This window comes from Mixophyes fleayi, chromosome 1 (genome assembly GCF_038048845.1).
Source record: "Mixophyes fleayi isolate aMixFle1 chromosome 1, aMixFle1.hap1, whole genome shotgun sequence".
NCBI classification, from domain to species: domain Eukaryota; kingdom Metazoa; phylum Chordata; class Amphibia; order Anura; family Limnodynastidae; genus Mixophyes; species Mixophyes fleayi.
The window spans coordinates 110,841,097-110,863,039 of NC_134402.1; the positions used below are offsets into that span (position 1 = coordinate 110,841,097).

The 21,943-nt window shown below is 41.6% G+C and overlaps 1 long non-coding RNA gene across 1 annotated transcript in view; it reads left to right on the forward strand.

Annotated features, from left to right (window-relative positions):
- The window catches only part of LOC142141225 (uncharacterized), a 173,610-nt gene extending 152,952 nt beyond the window's left edge, over positions 1–20,658 (forward strand). Inside the window, exon 2 of the long non-coding RNA XR_012688633.1 lies at positions 20,446–20,658. This is a non-coding gene — a long non-coding RNA (uncharacterized LOC142141225). The remainder of the gene's footprint in view (positions 1–20,445) is intronic.
- Positions 20,659–21,943: the final 1,285 nt, after the last annotated feature.

Sequence of the window (21,943 nt, forward strand, 5' to 3'; positions counted from 1 at the left end):
CACAGACTGTGGAACTAGAAAGTAAAATTAAATGGACCACGATAGTTTGGTGGCTATCTATGCCCCCCGCCCTCCACTTGTAGTTGAATATAAAAAAAGCAGCCTGCACAGACTGTGGAACTAGAAAGTAAAATTAAATGGATCACTGTAGCTTGGTGGCTATCTATGCCCCCCCCCCCCCCCCCACCCTCCACTTGAAGTTGAATATAAAAAAAGTAGCCTGCACAGACTGTGGAACTAGAAATTCGAATATACAAAGAAATGGACAAAGGCAGTTTGGTATCTGTCTGCATCAGACCCCCCCCCATCCACTTGTAGTGAAATAGAAAAAAAAGCAGCCTGCATAGACTGTAGAACTAGAAATTCAAATATACAAAGAAATGGACAAAGGCAGTTTGGTATCTGTCTGCATCAGATCCCCTCTCCACTAGGAGTAAAATAGAAAACTATTCAGCTGTTATATAATCTACAATATAAATAGAAATTGAGAAAGGCAATTTGGTATCTGTCTGCATCATTATCATCAACATCCTCATTAGCGCCCTCGTCACCTCCACAAATCTCCCCCTCATCCTCTTCTATTTCCAAAGTGGCATCCTTAATTTGTGTATCAGCGGCTACACTCGGGCTGTTCAGGTGCACATCAGCAGAACTGCTGAAAGGGCCCTTCTTTATGGGTACACTAACAGAATGCTCACGATTAGACATAACACTGTTGGATGGACTCTCCACAGGGATTGGTGTCATTTGTGAATCAGAGCAAACATTATCCTATAATGCCTTACTGTTATCTTGCAGCTCGGCTTTGACGCGTAACAGTAGTTGTGCACCAATTGTAGGCTCGGTAACTTTTTGGGATCTGCCACTAATAGCCAATGGTGAAGGCCTCATTCTCTCTTTGCCGCTGGATGTGTAGAATGGCATGTTGGCAAAAAAAAAATTATCGGCACTTAACTTTTGCTCAGTAACACTTCTTTTTCGCTTCAACACAGTAATTTATTTTTTGGGGGGGGGGGTTTTGGACTGATTTCGAAACACTGTGTAGTTTGACATCGCCTTGCCCAGATGACGTACTGGGAACACTAACATCAGGACTGGTGACAGAACCTGGTTGCTCATTCTGATCATATGTGGACTGCTTTGAATCCATTCTGAGCCCAAAGCACTGTGGAGTGCTAAAAATTATTTGGTAAGATACTGCTGACAGATAGTAATTTTGCCAGCCAGAAATATTTATGCACAAATATGGGGGACACCCCAAAAGCACTGGGGAGTGCTAAAAATTAGTTGGTAGATACTGCTGACAGATAGTAATTTTGACAGCCAGAAATATTTATGCACAATTATGGGGCACACCCTAAAAGCACTGGGGAGTGCTAAAAATTAGTTGGTAGATACTGCTGACAGATAGTAATTTTGACAGCCAGAAATATTTATGCACAATTATGGGGGACACCCCAAAAGCACTGGGGAGTGCTAAAAATTATTTGGTAAGATACTGCTGACAGATAGTAATTTTGACAGCCAGAAATATTTATGCACAATTATGGGGGACACCCCAAAAGCACTGGGGAGTGCTAAAAATTATTTGGTAAGATACTGCTGACAGATAGTAATTTTGCCAGCCAGAAATATTTATGCACAATTATGGGGCACACCCTAAAAGCACTGGGGAGTGCTAAAAATTAGTTGGTAGATACTGCTGACAGATAGTAATTTTGACAGCCAGAAATATTTATGCACAATTATGGGGGACACCCCAAAAGCACTGGGGAGTGCTAAAAATTATTTGGTAAGATACTGCTGACAGATAGTAATTTTGCCAGCCAGAAATATTTATGCACAATTATGGGGGACACCCCAAAAGCACTGGGGAGTGCTAAAAATTAGTTGGTAGATACTGCTGACAGATAGTAATTTTGACAGCCAGAAATATTTATGCACAATTATGGGGGACACCCCAAAAGCACTGGGGAGTGCTAAAAATTAGTTAGTAGATACTGCTGACAGACAGTAATTTTGACAGCCAGAAATATTTATGCACAATTATGGGGGACGCCCCAAAAGCACTGGGGAGTGACAAATATTGAAAAAAGAAAACCTCTATCCTCCTCTCTTCTCTAGCGATTTTTGTTACAACAATTGGAATCAGAATATTGGATTCTCTGTCCCTGCTCTAATCAGCCTGTGACTACTGCTCTCTCCCTCTGTCAAATGGCGATGGATTGCTGTGGCGGCGTGTATTTATAATCTTCAAGTATCGCGAGAACCGAGCCCCTTGATCCGACGACGTCACGATGACGTTCGGTTTAGATTCGGAGCGGGCGGGAGAGTACCGAGCTACTCGAGCTACTCAGCTCGGTACTCAGATACTCAAAGTTTGGGTGGGTTTGGTTCTCGGGAACCGGACCCACCCATCTCTAAATATAACATTCTAAAACAGTCCAGTGTCCAGTGTTTTAACTGTTTTGCATAAAATAAAAACACATGCATCAGAAAAGTTTTGAAGAACGGTAATATTGGGAATCAGGAAGGTGAGTGGTGCAGAAGGATCTATCCACAGCCAGTGTCGGACTGGCCTGCCGGGCAGCCGGACTATCCACCGGTAGGCCCGGCAGGCTTGAAGCTCCGCCCCCTCCGATGTTAGGGCGGAGCTAACGGGAACACCTGAGTTCAGATGTCGGCGGCGGGACCACTTCCATAACAAACACACTACCGCACGGCTCTCTGCACCTGCACGGTAGTGTGTTTTTCACTTCAGCAAGGAAGGAGGAGTTCCTGCTGGCTTCCTGGTATTACAAGCTGTGGCCGCCCAGAGGAGCAGGATGGCGGAGCTTTTCACAGTTACTCACAGGTAAGTGAGTGTACTCCCAAGCTAGCCAGCCTGTTATTATTTTTTTTTAAACAGAAAAGAGCTTGGCAGAGTGTGCAGGGGGGGCCAGGTCAGCATGGTAGACTGTGGAGGGGGGGCCAGGTCAGCATGGTAGACTGTGCAGGGGGGGCCAGGTCAGCATGGTAGACTGTGCAGGGGGGGCCAGGTCAGCATGGTAGACTGTGCAGGGGGGCCAGGTCAGCATGGTAGACTGTGCAGGGGGGGGGGGCAGGTCAGCATGGTAGACTGTGCAGGGGGGCCAGGTCAGCATGGTAGACTGTGCAGGGGGGCCAGGTCAGCATGGTAGACTGTGCAGGGGGGGCCAGGTCAGCATGGTAGACTGTGCAGGAGGGGCCAGGTCAGCATGGTAGACTGTGCAGGTGGGCCAGGTCAGCATGGTAGACTGTGCAGGGGGGGGGGGCAGGTCAGCATGGTAGACTGTGCAGGGGGGCCAGGTCAGCATGGTAGACTGTGCAGGGGGGCCAGGTCAGCATGGTAGACTGTGCAGGGGGGGCCAGGTCAGCATGGTAGACTGTGCAGGAGGGGCCAGGTCAGCATGGTAGACTGTGCAGGGGGGCCAGGTCAGCATGGTAGAGTGTGAAGGGGGGCCAGGTCAGCATGGCAGAGTGTGAAGGGGAGCAAGGTCAGAATGGCAGTTTGTGAAGGGGGGCCAAAGCAACATGACACAGGGTGATGAAAGGGGGCCATGAGAAGGGGGAGCAAAAGTAGCATGGTGGGCGCAGTGTGATCATAAGGAGGCACAGCATGGTGATTAAGGGGTACATTAGTGTGTGTGATGGCACAGCTGGCTTGTGGCAATGTAATGTGTGTGTGGTAGATGGTGGCTAAGTATTAATTGTGGGTCCTATTGATTTAACGCTGGCTGGTTGGAATTTTCTAAATGTACCCATTCTTTTTTACATAGAGGGCCCCCAACATTCCAGGATCCAGACAAGCCGCAACTAATGAAACCAGCAGCCACAGGTGGTAAAAGTGACAAGAACAGGTAGGAAAGCCTGTCAAATGTTCTGAGTCTAATGCAGGCTTGGCTAACCTGTGGCACTCCAGGTATTGTGAAGCTACAAGTCCCAGCATACCCTTCCAGCAATAAGCTGCTATATATTGGCAAAGCATGCTGGGGCTTGTAGTTTCACATCACCTGGAGTGCCACAGGTTAGCCAAGCCTGGTCTAGTGGGACAATCCCGATTTTTGGTGACTGTCTAATCTAAGGGACAGGTCAAGACTGTGTACTCTTTATACACACACTGCATTCTTAATATACTACACTATGGTGCTAGCTGTCCTTCGTGGGCTGACCACTCCCCCTCTAGTGTCTGGTCCCAGCTCTATGATGGCTGGCCACACCCCCTCTGGTGGGCCCCTAGCGTTGCAGTCCCCCGGTGGGCCCTTCATGCCCCAGTCCGACACTGTCCACAGCTCTCCACAGCGCTAGACTGCAGGCAAAAGTCAAGGTGACTATTGGTCTGGATTGTTAAATAGCGGCGATACAACATTATTTGATGATCCAGAACAATAGTCATTGAAGAAATCTGGACACCAATGATAAATAGACCCCTTAATTTGAATACCACTAAAAAAATTTTTTTATCTATAACAAATAATTAATTCATTTAAACATTTTGCAGCATGTAGTCTCAAATAAAAACTTTTGTGGAGCACTTCACTTAACCAACAAATGTTGCTTTTAGGTTTCGCAGTGCACACCACTCACTCCTTTTACTTGTTCCCAGTTCATTAACCACGGAGGGAACCCAAACATAATTCTATCCCAGTGGCTATCTGCTATGTGTATCTGTCACTGATTGTACTTTAACAATTTAAATGAGTGTATGGTACCTGAGGACACTTTCACTGTTGCCGATGTATTTAATTAGCTTTGTTATGAATCTACTGTTGAAGTCATATAATTGGATGAACGAAAGTATATTGGTTTAATATTGGTTTGCCGTGCGTATTGCGAAGCATACGCCACGTAACATGTGGCGTGATGCGATCACACGGTAAAATACGCACGCACACACTAGCATTACAACATTTAGTTATTTATACAATTCATATTGGTTCTGTTACACTGTAATTCAGGAGCAGATAGTATTTGGTTTATTATTAGTCTATATATATATAGTGATTATATGTACATTGTAGTGTTATTTAAGGTTTAGGTTATAGGAAAGGTGTCATGCCTGATATCATATTGATCCCCTAATCATCAGCAGCTGTCCGGTGCAGTCGGCGAAGAGATGAGATCGCACATTGCATACTTTAGTTATTGATATTAGGGAATAAACCTTTTGTATGATGCTGGCTATGAAAGGAGCAGACCCCCTGGAGAGACAACCCCCTCCTTTGGATTCCTTAGATTGAATCAGCCTATGAACTGTTTACCCTGAAGCCACCCTGTGCCTGGACCTATAGAAGCAAGCTACGTCATCTCTATTGTTCACAATAAAACACTGACTGTATATATTAGCTGCATCCCCCACCAGGGTCAGTCTACTCTGACCACAGATACACTGTTCCATTGGGACCCATGGAAGCGCAGCGATTGCAGCGGTATGTATGTATGTATGTAACTTTTGGTATTGGCTGTGCTGTACTGTACTTTATCATAATATAATAATGTATTGAATTGTTGATTATTTACATCTGTTAAAATAAACCACCATGTGCTTTGGAAACACATACAATTGATTGGGCAATGCTTATTTTAAAACAATAGAATTACTTTAATACTACAATGTCTAATTCATTCGTATATTGAGTTATAATTAATGGGTTTCTAGATGACATCTGGCTTAGTCTCTTTGTATTTGTGAATAATAGCATAGTAACATAGTTGATGAGGTTGAAAAAAGACCCCAGTCCATCAAGTTCAAGCTATTTTGGAACTCCTGTGATCCCTCTCTTATATTTGAAATTGATCCAGATTAAACAACTGCCAATCTGTTTCAATCATGAAAAATCCCTCCAAACCCAATATTGCAGTCCTATTTTTCCCTGTATTCACTACTATCCTTCATTTTAATTAATGGTATCCCTGGATCCCTGGTGTATCCCTGGATACACTTTTCGCTAAAAATTTGTCTAACCCTTTCCTAAACATATCGATTGAATCTGCCATCACAGCCTTCCCTGGTAGTGCATTCCATATCCTGACTGCTCTTACTGTAAAGAAACCCTTCCTTTGCTCTGCTCTAATCTTAGGGGATGACCACATGTCCTGTGTATAGTTCTTGGGGTAAAAAGTTCCCATGAAAGTTCTTTGCATTGACCCTTAATGTATTTGTACATAGTAATCATATCTCCCCTTAGACGCCTCTTTTCTAAAGTAAACATACCTAAACTGGCTAACCTTTCCTCATAACTTAATGACTCCATGCCCTTTATCAATTTTGGCGCACTTCTCTGAACCCTTTCTAGTTCCAAAATATCTTTTTTATAGAGTGGTGCCCAGAACTGTACTCTGTATTCAAGATGAGGTCTTTCCAGCAATTTACATAGTGGCAAAATTCCCTTGCATCTATGCCCCATATTTATGCATGCCAATACTTTATTTGACCTTGCAACTGCTGCTGCATTAGTGCAAATTAGGCATACAGTTACAGTTTGTACAGCCCAAGGCAACATATAAAAATGAATAGTTTTAATGAGTATTTGCAACCAGGCGGGTAAAAAATACCAATGAATATATTAAAATAAAGCCATTTATTTTCTGATATTAAATAGCTCTGTCCTAGGCGCCAGTTTCCCATAGACCTGTATAGCAAATAAGACCAGTAATATGAGATAAACTTGTATTCAAAGACATGACCTGATATTTTCATTCCGCTATTAACAAACACTTTTTGTTGATATAGTTCTGTGATATAATGATTAGGACTAATGTAAATATATCAAGATTGTTTTTGCTTCTTATGCTTATATGGTTGTATGTAATAATATGTATTTCTTTCTGATCTTTTGTGGTTTGAGTAGAATGTTTTTAAATACAAATCTGTAATAGGGGTATATTTACTAAATTGCGGGTTTGAAAAGTGGAGATGTTGCCTATGGCAACCAATCAGGTAATAGCTGTCATTTTGTAGAATGTACTAAATAAATGATAACTAGAATCTGATTGGTTGTTACAGGCAACATCCTCACTTTTTCAAACCCGCAGTTTAGTATATATGCCCCATAGACTTATATGTGTAGGACTTGTAAAAGGTGTAATTGAACACGGCCTTCTAGCTCGGCTGCTGACAGAAGTCTGTTTTAATTACAAGATGTGCTTGGAGGATTTCTAAAGTACAAGAACTGAATTACTACCCTCCCTTTCTTCAGCTGAAATAGCTCTTATGTTGTAAATTATCTGAATAATGCAGTTATGTTTAAAGAAATTAATTGCAATCTTCCTGTGAGACTTACAATCACAGGAGAAGGTATATCAGATATAAATCAGAAAGTGGCACTTTTTCCTTTTGAAAATTACCATAAACATTATGAGTTTTTTTATTATGTCATTTTCTCAACACTTTACAGACCTGCCATCTTGTAGACAGATTGGATTATCATAAAATGTAGCCAAGATTAATAAAGGGAATGGATACTTCACTAATGAAAGTAAGCTTGGCTTAATTGCAATTTAAATATTTCTTTTATTTATTATGCTTATACAAAGTAAAAGATTACCTGAAAATTCACTAGAAAACTGATTATGGTTAATTTATTCTATGACATTTTATAACATTAAAATAAAAATAATACACAAATAAATGTTTATATATTGTGAGATTGAAGGATAATATATTATAAATCACAATTCAGCAAACAGCACAATTAGTCCTGTATCCCTCATGTGCACTATTAATAATGTATCATTGATCAGTAGCAGATGTTGCCATTCATAGATACAAGTATATATTTTGTCATTCATTTAAGTGAGATGGGGTGTTGGCTCAAATGCCTTGATTCCGACCTAGCCAAGAACTAGAGGAATGTTGGGAGGAAAAGACAATCTGGGAAATGCTGTACTCTGCACACAGGCCAGTCTTGTCCTGGCAATGTTCCTAACAGAATGCACCAATACACATAGTACTATAGGTATTCCAGATACTACCATAGAGATATTTTACTAGCTATACTGATAAACATAATGTAGATCAATAGTTAGCGGTTTATTTTTGATGAGACATAAGCCATATCTTTAGAATTTAAAATACAATAACTGTAATATCCTGTTATAATCTGAATAAACAATCAAGTTATTTTTAAATATTCCATATTTGGATACATTTATAAAGGCTGCTGCACAGTTAAACAGTATCTAAATAATGTAGCACAATAACAGCAATAATAATTTAAATGTAAAAAACTGCAATGTCAGTTTTTATTAAATATCACTGGACTGCCATATTGTACATGTTTTATGACAGATTGTACATGTCTACCGCATTTATCATGTAATAACATACACTAACCGATTCCTTGATAGCTTGTAACCATTGCCAGAGTCAGAACAAAATTTGGGTAAGGGTATTGGGGGAGGGGCAACAATGACTGGCAATAATCTCCCAGCAGCTTGATCTCCCAATTTAACAAATCCAATTGGAGCAACATAGTCATAGGTGTGACACCTGGTTAGACTACAGATCTACCTTATTCATACTGTCCAAGTATGACCAATTTTGGCAGGAGGGTAAAATGGTCCTTTTATTTAACATTAACTACAAATTAAGGAAATGGTTTGAAAATATTGCTCATCCCTTGTGGAAAACCCCACCCAATCCAATTTACTTGTGAAATAAGTCATTTTCAAAGAATTATACACTACAATCTCATGTAAAATGCTTTTGTGTTCGTTTTATTATTCAGTCTTATTTGAAATTTTTCCATACTATAAAATTCAATATCACCTTATTCTTAAATGTGCTTTCTCACAGGACACACATCAGAATTTTAAACTGAATCCTTAAAAGCCAAAAACTGAAAGGGAAATTATAACATTTAAGCTTTTAAGACACAAATGTTTATCTTCCAAGTAAATATGGAAATATTCAAATTACAATGACAGTTCCCCAACACTAATGGTAATTTACAAAAGTGCAGTGCAAATGCTCTTTTGGGATGTTGCAGACTACTTTTGTGAAGAAGCACTACTTTGTAATTAGTCTTAATAAGGCTCCAAGTGATAGCTTTAGGATTAATAGCCTGCCTCCAAATGAATTGGAGGATCATCTCAGACCAAATTTGTATGCAACCATCTATGAGCTTACTATAAATGACCGTATGTCTGCAAATATTAATAGCTAGCTCCATAAAATGCACATGACGTTGGTAATTTGCCTCAGCATGAAGCAGTGTCAGGATTGTGGACAGAGGCTGCGATATAAACAGTGACTCAGGTGTCCCCCTGCTTCTCAACCTAAATTTTTTAAGCTATGTATATTGATTGGTTTGACATTCTCTGATTCAGGTGTTGGACTTTGCTTATCATGTATGTGAAGGCTGAGTAAATCCACTGTTTGGATTGGTCGATGGCGTTTTTTTAGACTGTCAAAGCCAGTCAGTCGTTATCTTGCCTATGTGTCCGTGCTCTTTAGTGTCTTGTTATCCACTTGCTATTGATCCTGCTCATTTTCAATCACTCTTTCATGATGCCTGCACTGACCTTTGCTTTTTACTGGTTATCCTGTCTAATTGCCATTTATTCAAATCTGCTGCTCTCCCAGACATCGTTTTATGACTTCTACGATTCTCTTAGTGGCCTGCCCCGATTTTGGATTGTATATGATTCTTGTTGTCAGTTTATGTTATTGTTTCTGCTCCAAGTAGGCCTAGTCATTTATGTCAATTACATTTAGTAGTTTTTCTCTTATATTCTGTTTGCATCAGTCCATATATAAACCTATACAATTGCACACAAGTCCTTGGGACAACTAAGTACCAATGAGCACATAGTGCTCTAATGGAAATAGGGGCTACTGTAGGTGAAGGACTTATGTGATAAATAAATAAACCTTACAGGTTTATTGGAATGTTGGTGGCAAACATTACATTGCTGCCTGCCCTGACCTCCGCAGGTTACTGGTTATCCCTTCTGATGTCAATACAATACTGCTTATTACCATTTATCCTTGTCTGTTGCTCACCCAGACCCTGGTTTGTGACTCCTTCAATTTGGTTAGCCTCCTGGCCCATGGATCGCTATAGGTGAAAACCATACGTAGTTCTATAGGTTTATTAGAATGCTTATTGATAAACATTACAAGCAGCAGCACTGTGTGTACAATTTTGACAAACCTCACCCCACTGAAACAGCCGACACACAATTTATACATGTAATACTCCCATCTGCCCCACCTGCCAAGTTTGCAAATAGATGCACCATCAAACCAGCACAAGCCACCTCAGTTGCAGCCCTGATGCAAATGGAAGGCCAAACCTTAATGTGTTAACACCTACCCTGACCAGGCTGGTCTTAAAAATGCTGGCAACCTGATAGTGAGTGAGAGGAGACGTGTCAATGTGATAAAAAGAGGCTGGGGGTGAATATGTAACAATGCACAGAGACAGTGGCGGAACTACTTTTGGTGCAGAAGGTGCGGTGCACCGGGGCCCATGGAGATAATGAAAACTAGCGAGCTGTGGGCCACGCTTCCCTGCTCCGGGGCCAACAGCTCGATAGTTCCACCTCTGCACAGAGGATAGATATTGGGCTTTCAGAATGATAAACCCTATGTATGAGCCATTGAATGCTCCCTATGTCAACAGAAAATCCAACAATACCCTTAGATCTCCTTAGTTTTCCTGGTGAGCCATAGAAAAATGCAGAAGCTTGGAAACACTCGAAGAAGCATCAACGAGGAGCCTGCATAAAAACTTGGTCATGGATGTAACATGCCCAGGAAGCACCAAGTGCCCAAAGATTGTGTACAGTAGCCTATTTAACTGACAGCAGAGAAGAAATCAGTGTCTTCAAATCCAGTAGCTTCTGCTGTGGAATATTGTGTCAACTTCAATGCTTAAAAGGTTAAAAGAATTGTTGGTAATGGGGGATATCTAACCCAGCAGCTAAAACCTGAAAACATGATAGAGTATTAGTGCAAACAGGGGATTAGCAGTACCAGCAAAGAGAAAGTCCTCCCAAATATAACAAGCTTTCCTGTTGGAGGTGTTTTTGTGTTTTTGTTACTCGCCCACTCTAAAAATTAATAAAATGCTCACCTATCAGAAGAAAGCATGAACTTATACGTAATGTGATAACCACTATACTAAATAAACCTCCAAGTAGAAAAGTGCACGCTACTGAGACCTTAGCTGGTAGCGCCTCAAAATCAAAACCTGTCACCATAGACATTAAACAGGGTCTTACCAGTACAAATCTGAATATAGTACAATACCAATATTAGGTATTGGTTCATATTTTTATTAAAACACTAAAGCTCGCAACCCAATGTCAAGTTGGGTTGTGAAATTCTGCACTCAAATCACAATTATGCTTCAGACAACACTGAAATGCAGTTAAAAATCATGTGAACTTACCTCAGTACTTAGAAGGCTAAAATGTAGCAAGACATTTGGTTTCTAAACCACAGCTAAATACCTATCAGGATCTGCCTGCACTTCTCCTGCAGCTGCATTGGCATGCTGCTTCTCTTGGCAGCTACTGTCTTGGACTACTTTGGACTTGTTACTTTGAATGTATCCTCAATGCCTCTAATCCACCAGAGGTACAGCTATTGTGCCTGGCCTTGTTTCTTCTCACTACTAGGGGTTAACCTACTGCACTAGCTAATCATCTGCACCTGTTGTCTCCTTATTTACACCTGCCTCTCACAGTTACCTTTGTTGGGGCAGCACGGTGGCTTAGTGGTTAGCACTTCTGCCTCACAGCACTGGGGTCATGAGTTTGATTCCCGACCATGGCCTTATCTGTGTGGAGTTTGTATGTTCTCCCCGTGTTTGTGTGGGTTTCCTCCCACACTCCAAAAACATACTATTAGGCTAATTGGATGCTATTAAATTGACTTTAGTCTCTCTCTCTCGGTCTGTGTGTGTGTGTATGTTAGGGGATTTAGACCATAAGCTCCAATGGGGCAGGGACTGATGTGAGTGAGTTCTCTGTACAACGCTGCGGAATTACTGGCTCTATATAAATAAATGATGATGATGGTAATTGTTGTTTATATTGCTGTGCTTGATATTGTTGTGCTCTTGTCAATAACTAATAACTAAATATGTTATAGGCATCACAATTCTTATCAATTAAAACTTGAATTAGAGTGTATGTAAATATTAGCTCCAGGGATAAATCTTTGGTGTAGGTTCATATTTTTCGTATTATCAAATATTCGAGCTACAAATAAAACTATTATTAGAGTAATGCTTTTCTAATGTGACCCATGAAAATATTAGGGTCATCATTGCAAAGCATCTCAGTTTAGACTGCACTCTTTGAAGCAGGGTACTTCTTGCCCAGATCGATTAATGAGCTGTCAATATAAAGTATATTCAAAGATAAATATATACTAGCTGAAGTACCCATTGTTGCCTGGGTTTAAATCTTCAAGTTATTACCTTATCAATTAGTTGATGTAACTGTCAACCTTTTAAACATAATTAGCAGCTTAGCAGTTATTTGAACATACCCATGAGGTGGCTGCCCAGTGTCATTTTTGTTTTTGTATTAAATGTCATCCAAATCCATCCAGGGAAGGCCCAGAACTAGCTCCCGGGGTCAAAGTTATGCCCAGTGTACACCAATGCTAAGTCTGACTGGGACCCTAACCCCCTTAAAACATGACCAGGATCCAACTGGACCAACACGCATTGCTTTCATCCCAATCGGTGCAGAGGTGTCCGAATGCTGGCTTAGAAATTTCTACTGTCCAGCTTTACCTTACTATACCACTGGTGCCGTGAGTTATTTTGGGTGTTGTTTCCTCAGTGACTTTTAACTCAGTTACGGGGCTTGGGTTTGTATATCTCCATCTTTTCTTTTGATTGTGATCTGCTGATTGTATTCTAGTTGTTGCATTCTTGCTATGTGGACTAATAACTAAGGGTGTGCGCCGGCCACTTTTGGTGTTTTAGGTTTTGGGTTCCGATTAGCTTGAGGTTTTGTGTTCTGATTTGTTTTGCCAAAACACCCCACGAAAGGTTTTGGTTCTGATTTTGGGTTTTGGGTTCTGATTTTTTTTTTTTAAAAAAAGCATAAAAAGTGCTAAAATCCATATTTTGGGTTTGTTTTCACTCCTACACTATTATTAAGCTCAATAACATTCATTTCCACTAATTTCCAGTCTATTCTGAACACCTCACAACTCACAATATTGTTTTTAGTCCAAAAGGTTGCACCGAGGTAGCTGGATGACTAAGCTAAGCGACACAAGTGGGCGGCACAAACACGTGGCCCATCGTAGGTGGCTGTGTAGGCTTGAATGGCTTTTTTGCTGCTCCTCCCTCCTCTGCAGCATATAGAGGGTGGAGTTCAAGCACATCACTACCTCTTGTTTTAGTTGATGGCAGGGCAGGTTCATGCTTTTTTGATGTAGCAGGAACAGTGAACGTAGTTTAATATCTGATACTAATATTTATGCACTGCAGGAACAGTGAACGTACTTTAATATCTGATACTAATATATTCATGCACTGTAGGAACAGTGAACGTAGTAATATAGATTGCAGTTCCTATTTTTTGGACTGCAGAAACAGTGAACGTAGTAATATAGATTGCAGTTCCTATTTTTTGGGACTGCAGAAACAGTGAACGTAGTAATATAGATTGCAGTTCCTGTTTTTTGGACTGCAGAAACAGTGAACGTAGGTATTGCAGTACTAATATTTCAGGACTGCAATAATATATTGCTCTAGAATTTTTTTATACTTTTTAAATTATTTTTTAATATTTTTTTATTTTTTTTTGTATAATTTTTTATTTATTTTTTTTATTTTTTTTGGGAGTTTTTAATAATTAGAAAATTACTATGGACTTAGCACAAAAATGCACAGGACTAAAGCACCACTGGACTCAGCAGGACAGACACTGGCCAAAGCACCACTGGACTCAGCAGGACAGAGCACAGGATAAAAGGACCACTGGACTCAGCAAGGACAGAGCACTGGTCACAAGCATAAAGCACCACTGGACTAATCACGCAGGAGCACCACTACCCTACAACCTCCCTCTTCCCTTATGTCAGGCGAAATGAAGATGGCGCACGGAGGATTGTTGGGGGGGGTTTCCCCCCGCCGACCCAAAAAAAAAAAAATGAGAGAGAGCTGCTGCGCCAGCGCAAGCCTATACAGCAGCCGCGGCGCTGTCTAAGAAGCGTCCGCGGAGGTGCTGTATACAATACAGCACCGCCGTGGATGCTTCTTTGACAGCGCCGTGGCTGCTGTATAGGACAGTGGCCACTTAGTTAGCGCAGGGGGGGGTTTCTAGAGACTCAGAAACCCCCCCTGCATGCGCCACTGCAAGCTGAGAATTTATGACATCCGAACTCGCGAGATCCGACACAAGACTTGGATGTCATAGCCTCGTTTCGGATCTTTTTGCCAGGCGGAAGTTCCCGAACAGTGCTCGGATCCCGATGAGCGGGCTCGGATTCCGCTAATCCGAGCCCGCTCATCCTTACTAATAACTTACTTTTTCGATACTAAATAACTATGTAAGATTTCGCAGCTTTACCTTGAGAGCTGTGAAAGATATTTGCAAACAAACAAACTTCTTCTTTAATATGTACTGTATATATTGTAGAAACCATCAAATAAGAGACTCCTTACTCCAGCTTCTTAGTAGCTGTTTTATTTCAACATAAAACAGCATAACACACACTAGCTTCACCCATAAGCCCTCAGTATTGTCTGGCTGCTAGCCAGCGTTGTAAGCCCCGCCTACCAGATCCCACAATCCTTTTATACACACACACCGCAGCAATCACACCCATGTCATGCACCTGTGTGTCTGTGTGCTGTGGGAAAGACTGAGTGGGAATTTAACCCTGCCTACAGCCTATACCTGTAAACTCTTTGGGATTTTACCTCTCCCTATGCAGGAGAGGTGTGGCAGATAACCCTCTTTGCCACAATATTTTTAAACACAACAGGGTGTTGTATCAGATAGAAGTTTATGTTTTGTTTAATTTTTGGAGCTGCTATTCCTACCCTTCTTTGAGGATGTCCAGAACTCCGCAGGGTTGTCTCCCAAACAGAAGCTCAAAGGGTCTGAACCATTAGAATTTCCTTTGGGATTCCAAGTCGAGTGTTCATCAATGCTAACTGTTTTGTAATAGTGCTCGATGTAATATTCCTTAGCGGAATTGCCTCAGGGTATCGGGTAGCGTAACCAAGAACAACCAATAAATATTGATGCCCTCGGGCACACTTCTCCAAGGAGCCCAAAAAGTCCATCGCAATTCGCTTGAATGGAATTATAGGAAGAGGTATCAGGGGAACTCAATAGTTTGGTTTAGGGGACGTCCACTGGCATACTGGGCAGGCATGACAGTATCTCTTGACTGCCAGGCACCGAGAGCCGATGAACTGTTATCTCCTGTAACACCGCCACACTATATAGCAGATACCCTTTTATTATAAAATAAGGTTCTGCCCTGGCTGGTCTCTCAGCCTTCCACACTCCATTCACTTTCACAACATATTTATAAGCATTTTCCAAAGTATAATCATGGAGTTGGTGCCTTGCAAAGTCCTGGAGTGACACAGCCCTGGATATTGGGGACCAATCTTCACCCCCTGGCAGGACTTCTGTTTTCTCTCGAATTTCTCCAGCTAGGATCTTTCTCTCCTGTCTTCTGGAACGTGACGTCGGCCTAGTTGCAGCCAAAACCTGGTATTCAGGTTCCAGGTATTGCGGCTTCTCAGTCTCTATCTCCAGTTCCGGGGTATGAAAGACAGGATCAAATAGGGTTGGACATCCGGCCAGTGACTCATGTCCTGACCGATCAGGTCGGCTATAATTTCCCAGAACAGGAGAAGCTCTTGCCCCAAAATAAGGGGGTATGGTAGCCTTGGGGCTATTGCGGCTACCACTTGCACTGTTCGTCCCTTCACGGTAATGGGAAGATTGACACATTTATACTCCACGTGACCCCGTGAATGCATAGGACTTTCACTGATAGAAAGCTAGGTCGACAGGCCTTCTGGAACCACAGTGCCAACTACCAAGGTGATTTCACTACCTGAACCCGCCAACGCTAACACTGCCTGTTGCCATATCAGGACGGTCACCCAGAACAGCAGTGGATTCCCTGTGGGTGAGGACATGGTAAACAAGTAGGAAACCTGGAGTCTAGTCGAACCACTGAACAATCCATCAGTTCTGGACGATTTGCACAATGCCTCCGGAAGTGACCTTGCTCGCCACACTCAAAAACCTTTCTGGGGTCACTTTGCGGTCTCTTTCCACCTCTGGTGTTGATTGCGGCCTAATGTCCAGCCTGACAACTTTTCCCACTGTCTGAGCGATACTTTCAATAGTATAATACTGGTCAATAGCTGTCGCAAGCTCCTCAAAAGAACTGAAGGGCGGTCTGTAGAACCTATTTCTGTAACTCCTGACTTGCAATAGTCGATAGCCGGCATTTCTAACATTTTGACTGGTGTATTATGGTCCTGTTCAAACCAACTTTTCGTTAACTTTTCCAGGTCTGCCAACCGGGCATGCATTGCAGATCCCGGTCTAAACCGCCAGTCATGAAATAGTTGCGCTTTCTTGGGCCCTGTCACCCCATCTGCTCCACAATTACAGCCTTAAATTGTTGAAAGTCCGCTGTCTCGTCTTCGGGCACATCCATATAGACCTGCTGGGCTTCATCTGTCAAATAAGGAGCCAGTTTCCCCACCCATTTACATGTTGGCACTGAAGTGTTGCTGTGCATTCAAATAATAACAAAAATGCCTTCATGTCCTCAGAGGAGGTCATCTTTTGCAAGACAGCAGGTTCGTGCTCACTTTCTCAGTGCTGACTAAACTCTGTCCATAACAATCTGTTACTTTCCACCTGAGCCTCGACGACAGCTAGCATTTGGTCCTGCTGGGACAGGTATGTGGCATCCACATTAGTTAAAGCACTGAGGATTTCTTCCATCTTGCTGGCCGATCTGGCGGGATAGCGAAAATGTGCCTCCCTTAACATACACTGACAAGCAAAATGGAAAAGCAACAACAAACAAAGAAAACACTTTTTTTTATGTCAGCTTTTGTAATGTCTTAGCTAGCAGCTGCTACATTTGACCTCCCAAGGAGAAAAAAACAAATAAAACAGAAGGGAAAACAGGAAAAAAAAAACACAATTTTTTTTTTCTCAATATCACACTTTGCTAGGTGGACAGCTGTGTTTTGGCTGTCCTTTAAGATCCCATTTCTGACATCACTTTGTAGAAATTGCCAAATAAGAGACTCCTTTCTCCACACACACCGCAGCAATCACACCCATGTCATGCACCTGTGTGTCTGTGTGTTGTGGGAAAGACTGAGTGGGAATTTAACCCTGTCTGCAGTTTGTACCTGCAAACTCTTTGGGATTTTACCTCTCCCTATGCAGGAGAGGTGTGGAAAATAACCCTCTTTGCTACAATATTTATAAACACAACAGGGTGTTCCTGTTGTATTAGTTAGAATTTGGACAGCCTAAGACTTTTGTTTTATATTTTGTTTATGTTTTAGAGCTGCTAAATAAAACTAGCTGCGCTATTTGAACCAAGGCACTGGAGAGGTGTGATAGTGATTTGCTGATGCATAGGAAGTGCAGCCGTTTACCCTTTTGCCACAGGAAACGGCACCCCTAATCCGATCTTGTGACATATGGTGGAGAATGCATGCAACTGCACATCGATTGTGGCCATTAAAATTGCATCAAAAATTTAAAGGGACAGAAACCCATTTATTTGGATTTGGGAAAAAGACTGTGCTACAGTGTCCAAGATGGATGATGTATTTAAAGCCTTACTACATGCTACAGCTGCCCAGCTGGTAGTCACCAGGGTGCAACAGTTAGCCATTGAGGAGCTCTGGAAGCAGCAGCAGTTAGCCACTGAGGAGGTTCGGAGGTTCGGAGGCAACAGCAGTTAGCCATTAAGGAGACTCACAGGCAACAGTACCAAGACTGCAAAGCCCTAAATGAGGTAGTGAAGTCTCTCACCGTCTTGTCTGTCAAAACTTACCCCGAGGTGACAACTTGCTCCACTTCCATACGGGCTAGTCATTTTCTCCAAAATATGTCCAAGAGTGATGTAGTCAATTTAATAACTTTTGAAAGAACAGCAAAGAGGAAAGTTGGCTACAACCCGAGACTTTGACAGGATGACAGATTGTGGAAAGGGTCATTATGTTTCGGTATCTACGGTCAATGCCTGCTGGTCTGCACAAATGTATAAGCCATGAGGATCCTAAAACCGCAGACCAGCTTGTGGAGATGGTGGAGAGGTATGTGCCGCCGATGAACTTATGAGTACACCCCATCGGCTCCTAGTTCCACAACTGTGATCTCCAGTGACTTCTGGTAAGACTGTTTCAGGGGAAAAGGGTACTGGGTAGTGGAATGAACTGAAACCAGAGACTGTAGGCTTGGAACCTGGAGATTGGCCAGTTATGCCAAGAAGGTTCCAGCCTAGTTTAAGACTTGATAGAAATGTGATTAGATGCTTGAGATGTGATACTTACTTCTGAACCTATGCAATGTGACAATGCTTATGTACAGCACAGAGTATCTTTCTTTGCCTGGCTAGCCCACACTGCAGACAGACAGGCTGATCCAGATAAATGTGTGTAATTACTATAGGCAAACAGGTACAGGCAGTGCTAGATTATGGTAGTATGGTTACTCTTGTAAGAGCCGATTTGTTGATCCCCTTAAAGGGTCAATAGAAATCTATCAGGTAACCTGTATACATGGGGATACACGACATTATGTTACAGCTGAAGTGAACATAGAAACACAGTGTGGTTCCGTGGTATTCACTGTGGGATTAGTTCCTTGTTTGGAGTTTGATGCTATATTGGGGAGAAATGTTTCCCACATATGGGAGCTGTGGGAAGCCCAGTTGGTTACAAAAGTAAATAACCCAGACTCATTTGACAATGTTGCTGATACAGTGGTGATGTGGGTGTTCCCCGAGCCGGAAGAATTGCCTTTCTCAAACATGATTGGGGATTCAGAAAATGACAAGGGCCACAGTGGAACACTGGATAATGTGACTAATTTTCCATATTAAATCCCACTTAATAAGTTCATGTCTCTGTGTTCTTATGGATTCAGGTGTCAGACTTGCTTGGTATTAGAATGATACATAGCTGAACCAGAGGAGATCATTTGGCTTATGATAACTCTGATTAAAGTAAGTTGTGATAGATTAGTTTAGATACAGGGAGAACCAAAAGCTTCCTGAGTAAAGCTGGGTACACACTACAGAATTTCCCACCAACTTTTTATGTCGATCGATTTTACATCCGATCGATGGTCCGATCACTTGATCCATGGACTGCATACACACTAGCCTTGTTTTAGACGATAAAGGGAAGAGCGGCCGTCCCGTTAGCAACTTTTTACAGCCATGTTGTCGTGAGCAATGATTTTAATTTCGCACACACTGAAGCAACATATGTGGGGCATGTAACGATATACCAAAGACAATAGCATAAAGGGGCAGAGCTTTCACTATAGTTAACACCCAAAACCCAAAGTTATAACAAAAAATCTCCATACACAAAGTTATTATACACGAATAGGCATCACCCACAATTCTCCATTCTCTATGGGCATCATCGGTGATTGGTCCACAGCATAAACGAACACCCATGTCTGAGTGTATAAAATGACAGAGGAGCCTGTCTGGCGTTGAGGAACGTGAGAAGATGGCGGGTGAGGAGAAGGTGTCAGTGGGGGTTGCAGCTTTGGAGACAGAGACAGATTCAGAGATGGTGCTGATGCTGGAAGATCCAAAAAATGTTGAAAAAGTTAAGGTAGGGGATGGAGATGCTCAAGAAGAGCAAAGGCAATAAGTCCAAGAGAGGTGGAGATGATGGTAAAAGCACTTACTGGACCAGTGCGACTACGACATTAAAAAAAGTGAGTAGCACGTGTAGTGTACCTGTTTGAAGGACTTTATGTATTCCATTCTAGTTTCACACAAAGCAATGCAAACGCCTGATTTGTACATTTTTTTTGTCAGAACGAAGAATTAACGGTGAGAAGGCCTGTTTAGATACCACTGATACCACTAATGTAATACCTGTTATCAAACAAGAAAAAATTTATGTTGAATACCAAGATATGAAAGAAGTTACACACAAAGGTATTTCAGTGAACATGTGTAGATAAATAAATGCTTTGGGCACATACCTGTACCATTATAATAGCCAAAATGGTGCCTGTTTCCCAGAATATATGAAGTTTAAGCCCGCTATTATTGCGATTGTGCCAGAGGGACCACAACATAAACCGATATTGAGCAGTGCGCAAGGTGAGCAAATGAGAGTATTTCTGGTGTTGTATATAGATTACAGATAAAGAAGTTTAATAGTAAACATTTTTTATTTCCTTGTTTCGTAGGTAAAGAAATCAAAGGGAATATAAACCCAAGTGACATCAAGAAAAAAATTAAAAACCTTGAGAAAAATTTTGTGGAAATATGTATGCTGTTTGTAACTGTTCTGCCACAAACCACTAGCACTTTTAAAGTGTAATACTATTTTTTTCACTTGTCATATTCTGCAATAAACATTTTTGTACTTTTTCCTGCAATAAAACTGTTGCATTAACACTGTGTGGTTTATTCTGGTTTTTTTACAAATATTAGTTAATAAAGGTTAATATGACTTTATAAGTTTAATAGTTTAGAAAGGTATAAGCTTATAAAGGCTAAATATGAATAGGCTCCCAATATAGATGCAAAGGGTAATAACACACGTGCTTTACAGAAGTGTAATGGTCTGTAACCAGAAAGATGCAATACACATGTATACAAAACACAAGTCAGTGATGTGCGTATACCACACCACGTGGGACTGGTACAGGCATCACAAATTTACATACACACGTCCTCCAGGTCGAGAAAGTATCAGGAGATTGTTATGGATCGGTCGGAAATTTATACACACTGCACAACGGAAAGGAGATTGGAATGAAAATATTGAACGGTAAAACTAGCCAAATGAGGCGACAATCGTCCATTTGGGCAGACTTTTGACCATCGTGTCACTACACACACTGATCTGACTTTCGAACGAGCAGTCATATGTCGGCTGGTTGAGCCAATTATTGGACAAAAACACTGTAATATGTACCCAGCTTAAGAGTGTCCACCCTTCAAACCAATCCTTGGTGGTGGCATAATTGGGCAGGAAAAAGCTATTGTGTGAGAAAGACAGAGTTTTAATAATCTTTAAACAGATCAGGTGGTTGTTATTGATTAACCCTATGTCACACAGGTCACGCAGGCTCAGATGAGTGCTAGAATGTGACATATACTCAGGGCTTTTTTTGTCATAGAATTCTCAGAACGGCGTTCCGGCACCTATTTTCCATAGATTTTCAAAGTTTAATTAACTTTTTAACATTTTTTTTTCTCTGCGGTGCTGCACATCTTAGTGTGTGTAATGCTTCCGGCCCCGGCAGTGTCGTGATGTCACAAAGCTGCCAGTGAGAGGAGCCGTGATTAAGCAGAGATGCGAGAAAAGAAGCATAGAAGGTAAGTACAGACTACAGAAAGCGGGGGAGGGGTGCAGAAAGAAAGGGCTACAGAAAAAGAAGGAGGGCAGAAAGAGACGGCTACAGAAAAATGAGGGGGCATAAAGAGGGGAGTTCCGGTACCTTTTTTCTTACAAAAAAAAGCACTGCATATACTAAAATAAAACGGTTTATAAAACTCATAGTTAAATGTATAAGCACATCCAAAGTCTGAGTGTACCATTAAAAAGAATGGCTTTCATTCATGAAACAATTCTCTATACTTGCAGCTTGATATAATTATCTGAATATAGCACACTTTGCAGTATTAGCTCAATAGTAACTTTTGTAGTCACAGCAACAGAGATTTTAAAGTTATGAA